General features: G+C 42.6%; 1 long non-coding RNA gene across 1 annotated transcript in view; it reads right to left on the reverse strand.

Annotated features, from left to right (window-relative positions):
* LOC129783178 (uncharacterized) overlaps window positions 1–14176 on the reverse strand; it is a 226004-nt gene extending 211828 nt beyond the window's left edge. The window contains exon 1 of the long non-coding RNA XR_008745151.1: window positions 13856–14176. This is a non-coding gene — a long non-coding RNA (uncharacterized LOC129783178). The remainder of the gene's footprint in view (window positions 1–13855) is intronic.
* Window positions 14177–14398: the final 222 nt, after the last annotated feature.

Here is a 14398-nt window from a genome sequence, read left to right on the forward strand (position 1 = left end):
ACAGGGGATTAAATATTTTTAACTGCTGCATAAAAGGAGTATGGCATAACCTAATTAGAGTAAGGCAAATGTTTAATTGTTCAGTTATTCCCACTAGGTCTTGACTTGTCAGGGAAGGTCAGGCTCCCTAAAATCCCTAGTTAGTACCGTTGGGTAATCCACAAAATTACTAACAAAATGCTTTGGGACTGAGCTCCACTGAAAGAGGGTGGGCATATTTATTCAAAACATCTCCAGAGAAGTGGTGTACCTTCTAAAACAGATTAATTATTTAAGGGATCGCTTTAGATTGGAAAAAAAAATATTGGTAAGTTGTCTTTTCTGACTGAGGACATTAAACACACAGAAATAATGAAAATATCTTCTGAGAGAAATATTATTTTTCCCTTTTATTTGCTCAGGCTGTTCCTACTAACCCTTTTCCTTAGTCAAATACATTTTGGTCACTTTTATCCATTGTATTCCACTCATTCCTTTGCAGCCGTCTAACAACTACATTCTACCACATCAACCCTACTGCACAATTCAGGTTCTTACAGCTTGCTTTGTACACACAGCCAGGTCTGGAACAGCCACTCTTTCCTTATCCCATTCCAGGTGGAGGTCTAGATCTGGCAGACAGGGCATGAGAATATAACATAAAATGTAAGAATAAGAGGTCAAACCAAAGGCTTATCTAGCCCGCTATCTTCTTTGTGCTAGCATTTATAGCAGATGGTTAAGCAAATCATTCTTATCTGAGCAATGATGTAGTAGAATCGTACCCTCCCCTTGGTATAACCTCCCTTTTCCACCATCTTATGAACTTTCCAAGCAGCAGCTTGTTTCTCAATGACCACATTTAATAATTAATACCTGACTCTACAATATGTTCTGGCAATGAGTTAATAGTTTAACCATGCATGTTATTGCAAAGCAATCAATCATCAGATTTGCTTTAAACCTACTGCTTGACAATTTCATTCAGCGCCCTCTGATAGTTATTTTTTAACCATCAAAATACCAATTATTATTTGCTATGTAATTTCCCCATAAAACATTCATGATTTTATGGACATTAATCACAGCTCAGCATTCACTCTGGTCGTCGGATTTTAAAGACATTAAGACCACAGCCTAGCACCTCCTCAAATAGAAGTCAGTCTGCGCCACCGTACCTTTTGTACTGTTCTCCCATATTCTTTCTGAGAATAATTTCCAACGTAGACAATCCATGGACCTATACAATAACTAGTATTTTTTTTGTAATTTCTAGTATTTTATTCACATTTTTTACTACTTTTGAACATGAGATGATATTGTTAATGATGTTCAACACTGACTTCAAGATCTTTTTCCTGATTAGTCATTAATCTTTGTGCTTTTACTGTGCACAATTTCCCTCCACATGCATATATACTAGGAATTTATCAACAAATAGAGTGGTTCAGCTTGGCTCATGACACTTTCTGATTGTGGGGAGGAGACCTAATGAAAATACTTCTCAGCGACCAGAAATATTCCCACAGTTGAGCACAGCATTCCTTCTTGTCCTAGTTGACATGCTGCGTTATTAGACAAAATGTAAACCCTATGGAGTTTTTCAAATTTCAATGATTCAAGCTGTTGTTTGATCTTGTTAGCTTTTTTCCCCAAGGTCATTATAATGTTATGGTGGGGAGGAAATATCCAATAGGACCCAGAATTCTCCTTTCCATCCCATTGTTGAAACAGCACCAAACAACTGTCTCTCTCTCTTTGGACAAAATCAAAAGAATCAGCACAGATTTGGGGTTAAGTGTTTATGATTGTTGTTCATTAGGAACAATTTCCAAGGTCTCTTGGAGACTTGCTGTGAGCATCGGCAGAAGTCTGAGAAGAACCACTCAGATTTTCTGTAGAATAATCTATTTAAACTTAGCAGTGCAAATAAATTATGGAATCCCTTGGAGACCTACTCACTCAATTAAAACAGGGGGTTTACCATCAGGTTTCTGAGGGAGCCTGTCTCCATCTCTCCTCTTTGTGTGCCTGACCTGAGGTCCAGGTGGATGTTCTAAACCACCCCATGAATACGCTCTGCTTCTGCAGGTAACCAGAACTGCTTCTGCCTTATCAGAGCAACAAAGTAATGCTTTCTGAGCATCATCCTCAGGCAGAGCTTTGAACGCTAAACCACTTGTAAAAGATAAGATCACAATACAGAAGTCATCTGAAGAAAGTGGACTGAAGGTTAAAAGGGATCCAAAAAGATTCTTTGATACTTTTTAAGCATACAAGCTGCAAAGCTATCCAACATGGATATTTGCCTCCATTGCACCAGCTTTTTCTTTCAGAGGGTGAACGTGACAGAGTAATTCAAGCCTTCATCACTGTCACATTGGGTTATTCCCGTGCATTCTCCATGAACCCACATTAACAATGCAAAAGAACTGTTTGATCACTACACACACCACAGGAAAACACCGGCAAATAAAAACCATAGTGATATTCCTCCCTCCTGACTGAAGATATCTGTGGTATTGATACTTATCTACACGAGTTATGTGTGTTCCCACTACAACTGAATGAATTGTAACACTACTATCAATAGCATTCAGAGGTAAAATCCTCTGACCACACTTAGGCATAATTTCTGATGAGATTAATTATGCCCTCAATTTCATATTGTGCCCAGATAGGGACCAGATAATGGGAACCTAGAAACCTAACTCACACAGACACACATGCACGATAGACACCTCAAGGCAGGGAAGAGAAACTACAGCCCTCATCTCAGCTCCTGGATAAACATGAAATTTTGAAGACCAGCCCTTTGATGGAAAAGTGGGAAGGTCCAGCCTTCACTCCCTGAAGGTGTGGTGTGGAAAGGAGTGAGCAGATGTGATACTGATGTTCATCTCCTTTCCATCATCATGGTGCACAGCATTTAATCAGCCCAGTATCAAGTGAATCACTTCCAATCTCCACTATTAAAAATATGCCAAAGTGAAATGATCATTCATGCAGTGAGTTTAATAGAGACAGATGTACGCTGAGGAGCCAAGAACTCCCTTTGAGGAAGCCCTGATTTCCCAAAGTTGGCTATGAAAAGGTTTATTTTTTAACCGCCAGCCAACAGTACTGGTACTTTGAAGTATTTGGACATACATAAGTATTTATAGGATTCCTGCAACAAGTATAAACTATCAAATGATTTATACAACAAATGGAAGCAGCCAGATATTTCCTCTGTTTATCCAATTTACTCATTGTTCCCTGAAATTTGTTAATAATAAACTCCTATTTCTTTCCCTCTTCCCATATGCACCATTACTAACAAATAATGAGACTTTAATACTTTAATTAATAACTTCTGGTAAGTCATTTATCATAACATTAAATAGCATAAAGAGCTAATTAAGCTGCTCAGTGAAATTCCACTCAAACAGATGTCTACCTGTTCATACAAAAGTCACCCAGATTCTTAAGAAATAGCTAAATGTCTTAAACATCTTCCCTTAAACAACACTCTTGTTCTGGTGTGGGTTTGGGTTTTTTGTTTTTATCGGTAATGCTGCAGTCATAAAAAAAGCTGAAGGAGCTCAAGAGAAAGCAACTGCTGAGGAAATTAGCTTTTATGGAATAAAAATACAGTCCAAACTTTTACTTTAGAGTGATGTCTCAGCTTCAGTTTTCTTGCACAAGGAAGTGAAATTTGGCAGCATACTATGATGCTCTATTTAAAATAAGTTCAATTTGTGGGCAGATTTGAGAGCCAGAATCTCACAGCTTCAGCTTTATTAAGGTGCTCCTTTATCTCCTCTTGTTTGAATCTGAATTTTTTTTTTTTCCCCCACATCCTCAGAAGGAAATCCTGGGCAATTCTTCCTATTACCATACCAAAGCAATCCTTCCTGCTTCATGGCTTAAACTAATCTTTTAAGTATTTGGAGTTGAAGAGGAAATACTCCTCAGGGCTAGTGCTGTCAGAATTACTGCACACAGGTATCATTTTCTGCCTTTCTCTGAAATCCATGTCACCTTGGTCACTCTTGAAGACAAGACCCTGTGAGGAGCAATCACCGTGTTCTTTAGAGCTCTTTGTATTTCTTGAGAAGAATAAAAAAATGATTCCTTCTATAATTAACTGAATTGTATCTAAACATCCCAGGCAGTGGAAGCAACTGCAATGTGTTAGAAGTGGAAACTGAAAAAATGATGACAACCGTGAGAGTTACAGTGGGCTCTTTGCCACCTCAGCCACATTCTGGGTTTTCTAGAAGGGCTTCCTATTTATTTCTTTGGGAATCAGTTCAATCTTTAACAGGTTCACTTCTATAACGTAAGCATTTAAAAGTATGCCTGAACAAGATATACAGCCCAAATAGCATTTTCCTAATTAGGGCTATTAAGTATTTTTAGTAAGATGTCTATTTTGGTTGCAAAGTTCAAACGTGGCTATTTAAAAGACATTTGTCTGCGTCCATTCTTGAGTCAACTGGTAAGTAAATCTTTCCCAGACCTCAAAAAGGTTCCAGATGTATAGGCTAGAATATATCTGATCAAATTTAGGCACTGAAAATGAAATTAACCACTTAATTTCATGCATCTACATTTACCATGGTCTCACTTTCTTGTTGGTGGAGATCTAACCAGTACAGAGTGAGCTAAAGGTGGTTGGCTGGTGAAGTGATAAGTGAATCTGCCTTATGGATACCCTCATTTCATCCGATGGATGTCCCTGCTGCATTGCAGGTATCACCCCAAACATCACCCCTACCACCAGTGGAAAGTGGAGCTTTAAAATGCAGTTCATCAAATCCTAAAGACATTTAAAGTAGGTCAGAAGGATTACTTTTAAATGACCTGTTTCTCTTGGTTGACTGAAAAGGAGCTTGAAGAAACTGGTTTAATTACAACTTAGATGTGTAAAGCTGAAAGAAAAGTCTGTTCTGAGGGAGCAGTGCTGGGGTGGCTCCGCAGTTTCTCATGCTGAAGGCAACGTGGAGCTGCCCATCAGAGCCAGTGCTGGTCTCCTGCTCCTTGCTAAGGCAATCTCAGCACTGGCACCTAACAGACTCAGTAACACTCAATGGTACTAAATTTAAATTAGGAATCATGTGCAAATTAAGGTATTTTAAGAGACAAAGTCCCACTGACTTTTTCATTACCTCAGTAGAGATCCGATTAGGTCTTCCTCTGAGCTGAAGATTTGACTTCCAGAGGTTCCTCCCAAACTGTGTTATCCTGAGTCCAGCCTATCATTGGATTGTGTGCACTTGAAAATTTTGCTTTTTCTAAAATGCATCTTCTAGGAAGGATTATGGTTGACCACGTTATTTTTCATTGGCTTTATTAATTCAATTAAGGACCTCAAAAATACCATTTTTTTCCTCCTTTGGAGCATGAAAGACAGCTTGCTAAAGCACAAATTGTTACTCTTCAAGTTGAAAAGTGATGTTTGTTTTCTTTCCTCTTGCATCTCTGTGACTAAATATAGGTCTATACATGTGAAAGGTTATATACAGCAATTTATAGGGTAATAATATTTTGTGATTGCTCATTTTCAGTTTGAGATAATTTTGTCCATATTCATGACTGCAAAGAAGATGCAGCAGTAAGTTGACCAGTTGAACAGCCTAGTTAAACATGAAAAATACCCACTGCCCTTGGAATAACTCCTTCAATATCCAGGGAGCTTCTGGTTTTGTTCAGAACATCCTCCAGGATTTCAGTGATACCAGCCAAACCAGCATCACAGTCAGTATAAGAACACATATCATTCTCCCTCTCATACAATCACTTCAGTATTGTTAGCATAAGGAAAAAGCAATCTTCATATATAGAAATCTCACAGTTACACAGTGTGTAGGGGAGACTCACGGTTATGTTATCGGCTGTACATCATTTTATTTACTCTTTACAAAAGTGGGTTCGGGGTCATCCATCTGCAGTATTTGCAACGTATCCACAACTTCGTTCCTCTGCAAGACTGGTGAATACATCCAAACAAGAGGTAGGACTTGGGTTTTTCCTTTGATGTCATGTACAGAAGCGAACGGGAACCCCTTCAGAAGCTCTCAGCTTGATCATGTCAGGACAAGGCTCTGGGAGTGACCTCCTGCCAACTGCACGTCACAGATCTCAGTTATAATGCTTTGTGGCTGCATGCTAAGGAGCAGGTTGTTTCCCCAGTCCTGGTGGTTGGATATATATGAGCGTGATCCAAAGAATCCAAGTTTTACACCTGTAAATTCCAACACTGGGGACAATTTGCATCAACTTTTCCATGCTTTTGCTTTCTCCCTGTATTTTAAAACATAACAAGGAGAAAGGACAAATTAAATTACTATTTCTCAACCTTTTAAAAGTTGGATGACGAAGAGGGTCCCCCGTGGAGAGTCGGCCAAGTCACGACAATCACACCAATATGGCTACATGCCGTGCTCACTTTATTAAACAAACAGGTCATATTTATAACTTAAACCGACCGCTCACACGACTTTACACACAGGTGATTGGATAAAAGTTTCTCGTCACGCAGGCGTCTGTGTTGCTGATTGGTGAGCATGCTGCAGGTGCCTGATCAGAGTGTGCCGATGAGAGTGTGTTGATTCCGCGGTTCCCAGGACTTGCTCTGCACCTGGCTTCTTGTTTGTGCATAGCTTGTTTTCTTTCTCACCCTGCTTGTTCCAAGGACAATTTAAAGTTGCTCTGCAGCTTTAACTAACAGGCCTGGGTTGTCCAACCCAGACAATGGTAACATATGCCCTCGGTCCTTTAAAAATCCCTCTACAGGATGATATTTTCCAGTTTTGTTACATAGGAGGTACAAAAAGCAGATAGCTTAAGGTCTGTTTCTGATCTAAAAATCTGTTATTTTCTGGTTATGTCAACTGTAAATGAAAACTTGGATTCATTCTCACATTCTCTTGACTATTCAGTTAATGCAAAATCTTTTTTTTTCTATGTATCATACTAAATCTCTTGCATTTGGCTATTAAACTTTGTTACACTACAACAATATTTAATAATACTCATATCTGTTAGAATGACTATTCAGTCAAGAGATGCTGCAAAAGCAGCCAGGCCTGAGACCTTCGTTTCCCTCCAGTCCTCACATTTCTTATATATCAAATTGCACTTTAGGACATCAACAGTCTGAAGTCTGCAAAGTCTCTTGTCACAACCCTTAAAAAAAATAACTTGATGATAGAGCTGAGAAAAGGGGAGGGGAAAACAGGGCCGGGGGAGCAGAAGGAACACTGACCTTGGAGGGGGGGGGGGGGGAGGGGGAATCAGTTTGATTGAAAACAGGCTTGAAATTTGTCCAGGGATAGCACACCCCGCCCCCCCTATTTTTTTTTCCCCTTGGTGCGTGTGATCATATAAGTTGAGTAAAAAAGGAAAAAGTAAATGAGAAAAACCTCTTTTCCCTTCCCATGGGTGAGCACCTGACGTTGTTGTACACTTGACAGCCAACCATCTCTGCTCGATGGGGTCTGTCATCGCCGAACCTCCAAATTAGCTGGAAACACATCTCTCTCTCTTGACTGGAGCCAGATTGATTCCTCCACACTTGAAAAGGCTGTGTTTCACTTCCTGGCACCACTGGACAGGTTACAAATCATAACCACTGTAATTAGAGAGCAAGTTTCTAGATATTAAGCATGGCGGGCAGGAGGAGTCAGATATAGTGGGAGAGGGGGAGTGCAAGGGGTAAGGAGAACAGGGGAAAGACCAAAAGGGCTTTGAGCAGAGCGTGATGACGGGACTGATATGGAGAAATAATGTGAAATGGGGATAATGGACATGGATTGTGATTGTATGTGTCTGCTTAAGGAATGTGGGTATGGTGACTAGTCATGGGTGCGGTGACAACTACAGTTTTGAGGAGACGCCTGCCCCTCTTCCTCTAACAAAGGGGAGACGGGGAGACGCCTGCCCTTCTTCCTCTAACAAAGGGGCTATTTAAAAGAGAATAAGAAAAGATGAGAGACATTCAAATGCTATCTAGAGGGAGGGAGTGCTAAGTCTCCTTGCTGGAAAAGATTGGGTGGTCACAATCACCTGAAGAAGATCGGGTGGTCACAAGGACATGAATCACCTGAAGAAGATCGGATGGTCACAAGAACATGAATCACCTACAAACCTGCAAGACCACCACATTCCAGGAAACAGACTGATAAGCTAATTGACATACGAAGCGGGGTTTAGGTAACGAATATGTATAGGCGTTAATTGAATATTCATTTGTTCATTGTATAAATGTGAGATGGTTCCTCACTTCGGGGATGCACGCTTGTGGAGGAGCGATCCCCCGTGCATCTGCGCGCAATAAACATACCTACTTTATAACTTTCGAGTTATAGAGTCTAATTCCACACGTCAGGACCACTATCTGCTGCTGAGTGAATGCTAAATTTAATGTCACGGCATTATTGCAACACGCTTGCTGCAGTACTGTGAGGCACATCTTTGTTTTAATTCCTTTTGGGGCTAGGGAAATGCAACAGGTTTTTGAGGGAGTGACCTGCATCTGCTTCAGCAGGGCTGTCTACAGCAGTAGAGTTTATTTATATTCCGCCCATTACCTAAATGCACAGAGGAAAAGCCTCCTTTGTGTCTTTTGGTCTCTGCAGCAAAAAGCAAGCAAGCCTCCGCGCTCTCTCTGCCCGTCCGGCCATGGGAAATCATGCTCCATCTCTCAGTGTTTTTTATTTTGATTATGGATTATTATGGGTTCAGAACACGCCAGCAGCAGCTGGCCTTTCTCCTCTAATTACCATGCACGCACACCGCTCCCTGTGCTCTGCAGAATAAAGAGCACTTTGTTCAACAGCCCCTCCAGCCTGCCCCTGCTGCCTGCCATGAGCCCAGGGAAGCTCTCTGTTTCTTACCGTCATTTACCTTCATGCTCCACACCCAAGACTTGTCCAGACCCCAGAAGAACTGAAAGCACTCCCCAAAGATGCAGTTCTTGGTGGAAGCCAGTGGCACTTAGTTAGCCCATTTGTGCCCCACCTTCTCTTTTTCTTCTTTAAAGAAAAAGAACGGGGACCAGCCTGGAAGCCAGAAGTCCAGCAGGGAGGGAAAAAAAAGCTTATCTTGGGAAAGGATAATTGATAATTAGAAGAAGCTTTTAGCTCATGCATGAGACTTTTATTTTTTTCCCTCCCATCAACTAAAAAACTCTGTTTTAAGGAGAAGGAGTGTTGAGAGGTTACTGAATGACTAAAAGAGTAATCAGTGTCTATTTACACTAGTGACCTGTGTGATGCCTGCAAGGCTGGCAAGCTCAGCTACAGACCAGAGAGTGCTGTGTAAACTCCCCTCCCAGCTGTTCCCCAATACTACGAAGGGCTAAAACCCAGCCCTTTCCCCCTCACCACCCCAACCACAGAAGCTGCTTTCAGGAAGATTTTTAATCTTTTCTTTCAAGGTAGCATCACGTCTGCAGTAGAAAAAAAACCCCCACAGAGTCACACGGGCCCGCTTGTACATTTAGAGAACAGCCTCAGAGATTCCCGAAAGATTGTTATTACCATATTTCACAGCACTTCGTATTGACATGACCTAGAAGCTCAGATATTCACCTTTGACCCAGGCATGATAAGAGGCATAGACAGCATTCCTCTGATAGTTAAGATGGAAGAGTTACGATGGTGCGCTGAGAGCAAAAGAAGTGGTGGCCCCACTGTGATTTAGGGTTTTTAAGCTCCTTATGATGAAAAGAATTCACAATGAAAGATGTTTTATCATCAGGCGCTAAATCTTCCTGACAACGCCAGCTTTGTGCAGCAGTGGAATGGGCTTCCTCAAGAATAAACCAAGCAGAATGCGACCCCTTGGGATTCTAGTACAGGGGAGGAAAAATAAAAGGTTAGCACAAGAGCTCTTAATTTACATGCCAGGCAAGGGGCAGCAGCTGAAAGAAGAAAGATGATCTAAATGCTGGGTTGGCTTTGTTTAACTAAAGAATATTGTGTGCCCTTGATTTAGTTAAATTAGGGCAATGTTTTCGGTTGGGATTCTTGACCCATGCCGGCAGGGTAGGCTGAACCATTGAAGCCTGATTTCCAATAATGGAAGGGATGCCTGTAAAGAGAGTAAACCCAGGGTAATTAAAACAGTGCATGACACACAGGCAGATCGGTGGTGTGCTGTTTGGATCCAGCCTTCTTACACAAGCAGCTGCATCATACCTCCTCTTACCAACACGCAGAAACCAGTCCTTACCCCTGCAAAAGACACAAACCCTTCAAAGCCCTTGAGGAAACTACACCTACCTTCTTAATAACCTTCACTGTGACCCTAGAAACCAGTGGGCAATTCAATTATCTGTGCCTCAGCTTCCCACTCTACAAAATTAATGTGATATATCCTGTTTGAGATTTAAATCATGGCTCTGGAGGGCAAAGGGAGAGCAGCAAGTATTATACACCTTGACTTGAGCAAAAATTTTGACACAGTCTCCCAGAATATACTTGCAGCCAAATTGGCAAGATACAAACTGAATAAATGTTCTATGATGAGTGTGTAAAATTAGCTGGATTGCCAGACTTGTAGTGCAGTGGTCAATGGTACAAAGTCCAATCTGTGGCCAGCTGCCAGCGACACACCTCAGGGACTGCTGCTGGGGACATCACTGTTCAAGCTCTTTATTAACAACCTGGACCAGGGAACGGGGTGCCTTCTCAGCAAGCTTCTGGATGATCCCAGGCTGGACTGAGAGGCTGATATGCTGGAGGGCCAAGCTCTTATTCAGAGGGACTTTAATGGCCTGGATTAACAGGCTGGCAGAAACTTCCCAAAGCTGAGTCCAGTACCTGCAATAGGCTAAGCCCAAGCAAAAGGGCAGGATGGGGTAGATGACCCTCAGCAGTCCCTTCCAACCGGAATTATTCTGTGCTCCAATTCACAGGTGGCTTTTCAACCAGTAAGAAGGACCTAGCCAGGTTCTTCAACTTCTTCCTCCATCCAGCTCGCCCATTCTAATTTTACCAATTCAGCTGCCTGAATGGTTTCTGCTCTTTCAGAACACACAATACAAGAATAATTATCCCCCAGGTACCACACAGCTACAAGTAATAACAATTAAAGTGAATAAAGGGCGCTGAGTCCCAGGCAGGGCTTTCTCTGTAAGCACAATGTATAGCGTGTTACAAACCTCTGCATTTTATCAGGGAACAGATTGTATTTGTACAGTGATTATTGTAACTGATGGGTGGTAATACATATTGCACTGGAATTTAACCATACCGTATGTATAATTACATCTGTGACAATTTCCTGTAGTGAGCGTAAGCCTTATTGCCTTCAAAATGTGGTGTGCAACGCTGGGTGACAAGAATGGTTACAGCTGGTAGGCTGACACTTGAGTTTTCTGTGGTTTATGCAGCAAGTCTGCCTGAAGAAAATACATATTAAAAGTTTCTGGGTTCAGCAGCTCCCCCAGCTCAGTGCCCCGAAGCCCCGTTCCCAAACCTCAAAGCCAAGCTGCCTTGCACAGGGCCAACACTCCAACCCTGAGCAGGACCACCACAGGTCACACTGCCTCAGCCACCTTTGCTTACCTTACTCATAGCTGTCATCACCCTAATCTCAGAATCATAGAATGGTTTGGGTTGGAAAGGACCTTAAAGCCCACCCAGTTCCACCCCCCTGACACAGGCACAGACACCTTCCACCAGACCAGGTGGCTCCAAGCCCCGTCCAGCCTGGCCTTGAGCACTGCCAGGGATGGGGCACCCACAGCTGCCCTGGGCAACCTGTGCCAGTGTCTCACCACCCTCATAGGAAAGAATTTCTTCCTGATATTTAATCTAAATCTCCCCTCTTCCAGTTTAAAGCCATTCCCCCTTGTCCTATCCCTACATGCCCTTATAAAAAGCCCCTCTCCAGCTTTCTTGTTGGCCCCTTTAGGTACTGGAAGGTGCTATAAGGTCTTCCTGGAACCTTCTTTTCTCCAGGCCGAACCACCCCAGCTCACTCTGCCTGACTTCACAGGAGAGGTGCTCCAGTTGTCTCATCAACTTCATGGCCTCCTCTGGAGTGACTCCAACAGGTCCATATCCTTCTTGTGTTGGGGGCCCCAGAGCTGAACGCAGCACTGCAGGGGGGGTCTCACCAGAGCCAGATGAGAATCAGGTGAGTCAAATTCATCCCGCCACACTGCATCCCAACTCCCCAAAGGGTAGGGTCCTCCCAAGCTTACTGGATGCTCAACTGTAACACAAAACAGATAAACACTCCAGTTCATATAGCTTGAAAAAAACCACCAACCTAACAGTTCCTATCACATCCGCAGTCCCCAAAGACATGGTGTGTGGCATCATGTGTGGCATCACAGTGCTCTGGAGTCAGATGATGTTTGTTAATGACAGGCAGCAATTTTCCACAGGGCTTGAGCTCCACTTTTGTCTTAGTTGCCAGAAGCTGCAACCTGGTTGAAACCCTCCAGTTAGGTCATATATTGGATAATAAACTAGTTCTTGCAGAAGAGCTGGGTCTCACGGTGCAAAACATTGTTGCAGCAGCATGAGAGCTTCCTGCCCTCTGCCCAGGTCACTTCTGCTGTGCCAGGCTCCTGCAGGACCATGATGAACATAGGTGAGCAGGTGAGGCACAACAGAAGGAAGATCATTTAGAGGTACAAATAGTCTGCATGTAGCTCTAATACTGTAAAAACCTTTTTCTTTTCTCTCTTCTGAATCACAGTAAAATTTTACAAATTGAAATGAACAAGACTTCAAAAAATTTAGTTGGAACCACAAAAAGTTCATTTTTTATGAAGTAAAATACTGTATTTGTTTTTTACATATAGAAGGTAAGAATGCAATATATGTATATAAACTACATGAGATAGTACTGGCATTATATTCCACTTTAAAAAATAATTATATATACATTTTTTTAAAGTAGTCAAAAATCTATTTAGGAAAAAAAAATCAGGGGAAAATATTTTTAACTTCTATAAATGAAAAATTTAACCTGATAGCAAAACCTTCAACTGATGCCTTTCACCTTTACCTGCTCAAAATGTCTGGCTATCCAACCCCTGGAATATTTTTTTACTTATTATGAAATTGTATTTCCAGGAGACACTATTTGGTTAAGAAATTGACCAAGAGCAGAAAAAAACAAGCGGCAGGAAAACGGTCACGAAAACAGTGAAATCATGAAAGATGAACTTCTGTATTTTTGTTGGAACAGAGTTTTTTTCTACACAATTTAGTCCTATTCACTTAGATAGATGTGCATAACTGGCTAGCTGAAAAAGGGTCACATAGACATAGTCCAGCTGGCTGGACAAAAATGCACATCGCTCTCAGCTTATCTGAAGTAAAGCAAAAATACACTGTCCTTGGCTGTTCTTGTTACACAATAACAGGAAGATCGCGGTGGGAAAAGAATGTTGCAGGTGGGAACAGATAACTACAGAAGAGAAACTAGGGGCGGGCTTGGTATTTAGGCAACTAACCAATAATGAGCTTAACTTTTGTCATATGTATGAGCTAATTATAACAAGGCATAAAAGGTGACTGTAAGAGACAATAAACGAAGTCTGCTGATCACTCATATTGAGTGACTGCGTCTTCCCTCCGTCGCGACAAACGGCGCCCGAACAGGGACCCTAGAGAGGGCTGAACCTGCGAGCCACGGTTCGACGGAGATTCGGGTACCGGTGCTGAAAGCAGCGCAGGAGGCGGAAGGGCACAGTCCCCGCGCCCGGGAGCACCTACAGAGGGTCCCGCCGGCCACGCGTCGCCGAAGTCTCGCAAAGGCTGCAACAGCGCTGACGAAGGTATGGAGAGACAAGCGACGTACGATTCGCTCAAATGCTTTTTAGAAAAGCGGAGCGTTCAGGACATAGATTGTAAAAAGGAATTACCCGGGTTATTAGCGTATGGGATAGCGTCCGGGACCCCCGCGGCAGCGGCGAGCGGCGGCGTGCGGCCCGGCAGGCCCCTTCCCGGCCGCGGTTTCTCTCCGAGGCGGCACACACACCCCCCCCCCCCCCCCCCCCTCCGATCGGCGCCATGGCGATGCAAGCGGCCAAGCGAGCTGACATCTGGCTGCCCCCAGAGGTCAATCGGGTCCTTTATATTCGGAACCTGCCGTATGAAATCACAGCGGAGGAAATGTATGATATTTTTGGGAAATACGGACCTATTCGACAACTCAGAGTTGGAAACACTCCTGAAACAAGAGGAACAGCTTTAGCTTCTCAAGGGAAAATACGGAACTGAGTACAAACCCACCAAAAAAAGTGCTTCAGATGTCCCCTACAAGAAATGGGTTTCTGCCTTGAACTAGCAAACATCTCTGTGCTTAAAGAGAAGCCTTTTTGCCTTGATGGAGATAATTTATTCTGTATTCTGTATTTATGCTGTATTCTGAATGTGGAAATTGGTTGGGACTAGGAGGCTGGCTT

Source organism: Falco peregrinus, chromosome W, assembly GCF_023634155.1.
Source record: "Falco peregrinus isolate bFalPer1 chromosome W, bFalPer1.pri, whole genome shotgun sequence".
NCBI lineage: Eukaryota > Metazoa > Chordata > Aves > Falconiformes > Falconidae > Falco > Falco peregrinus.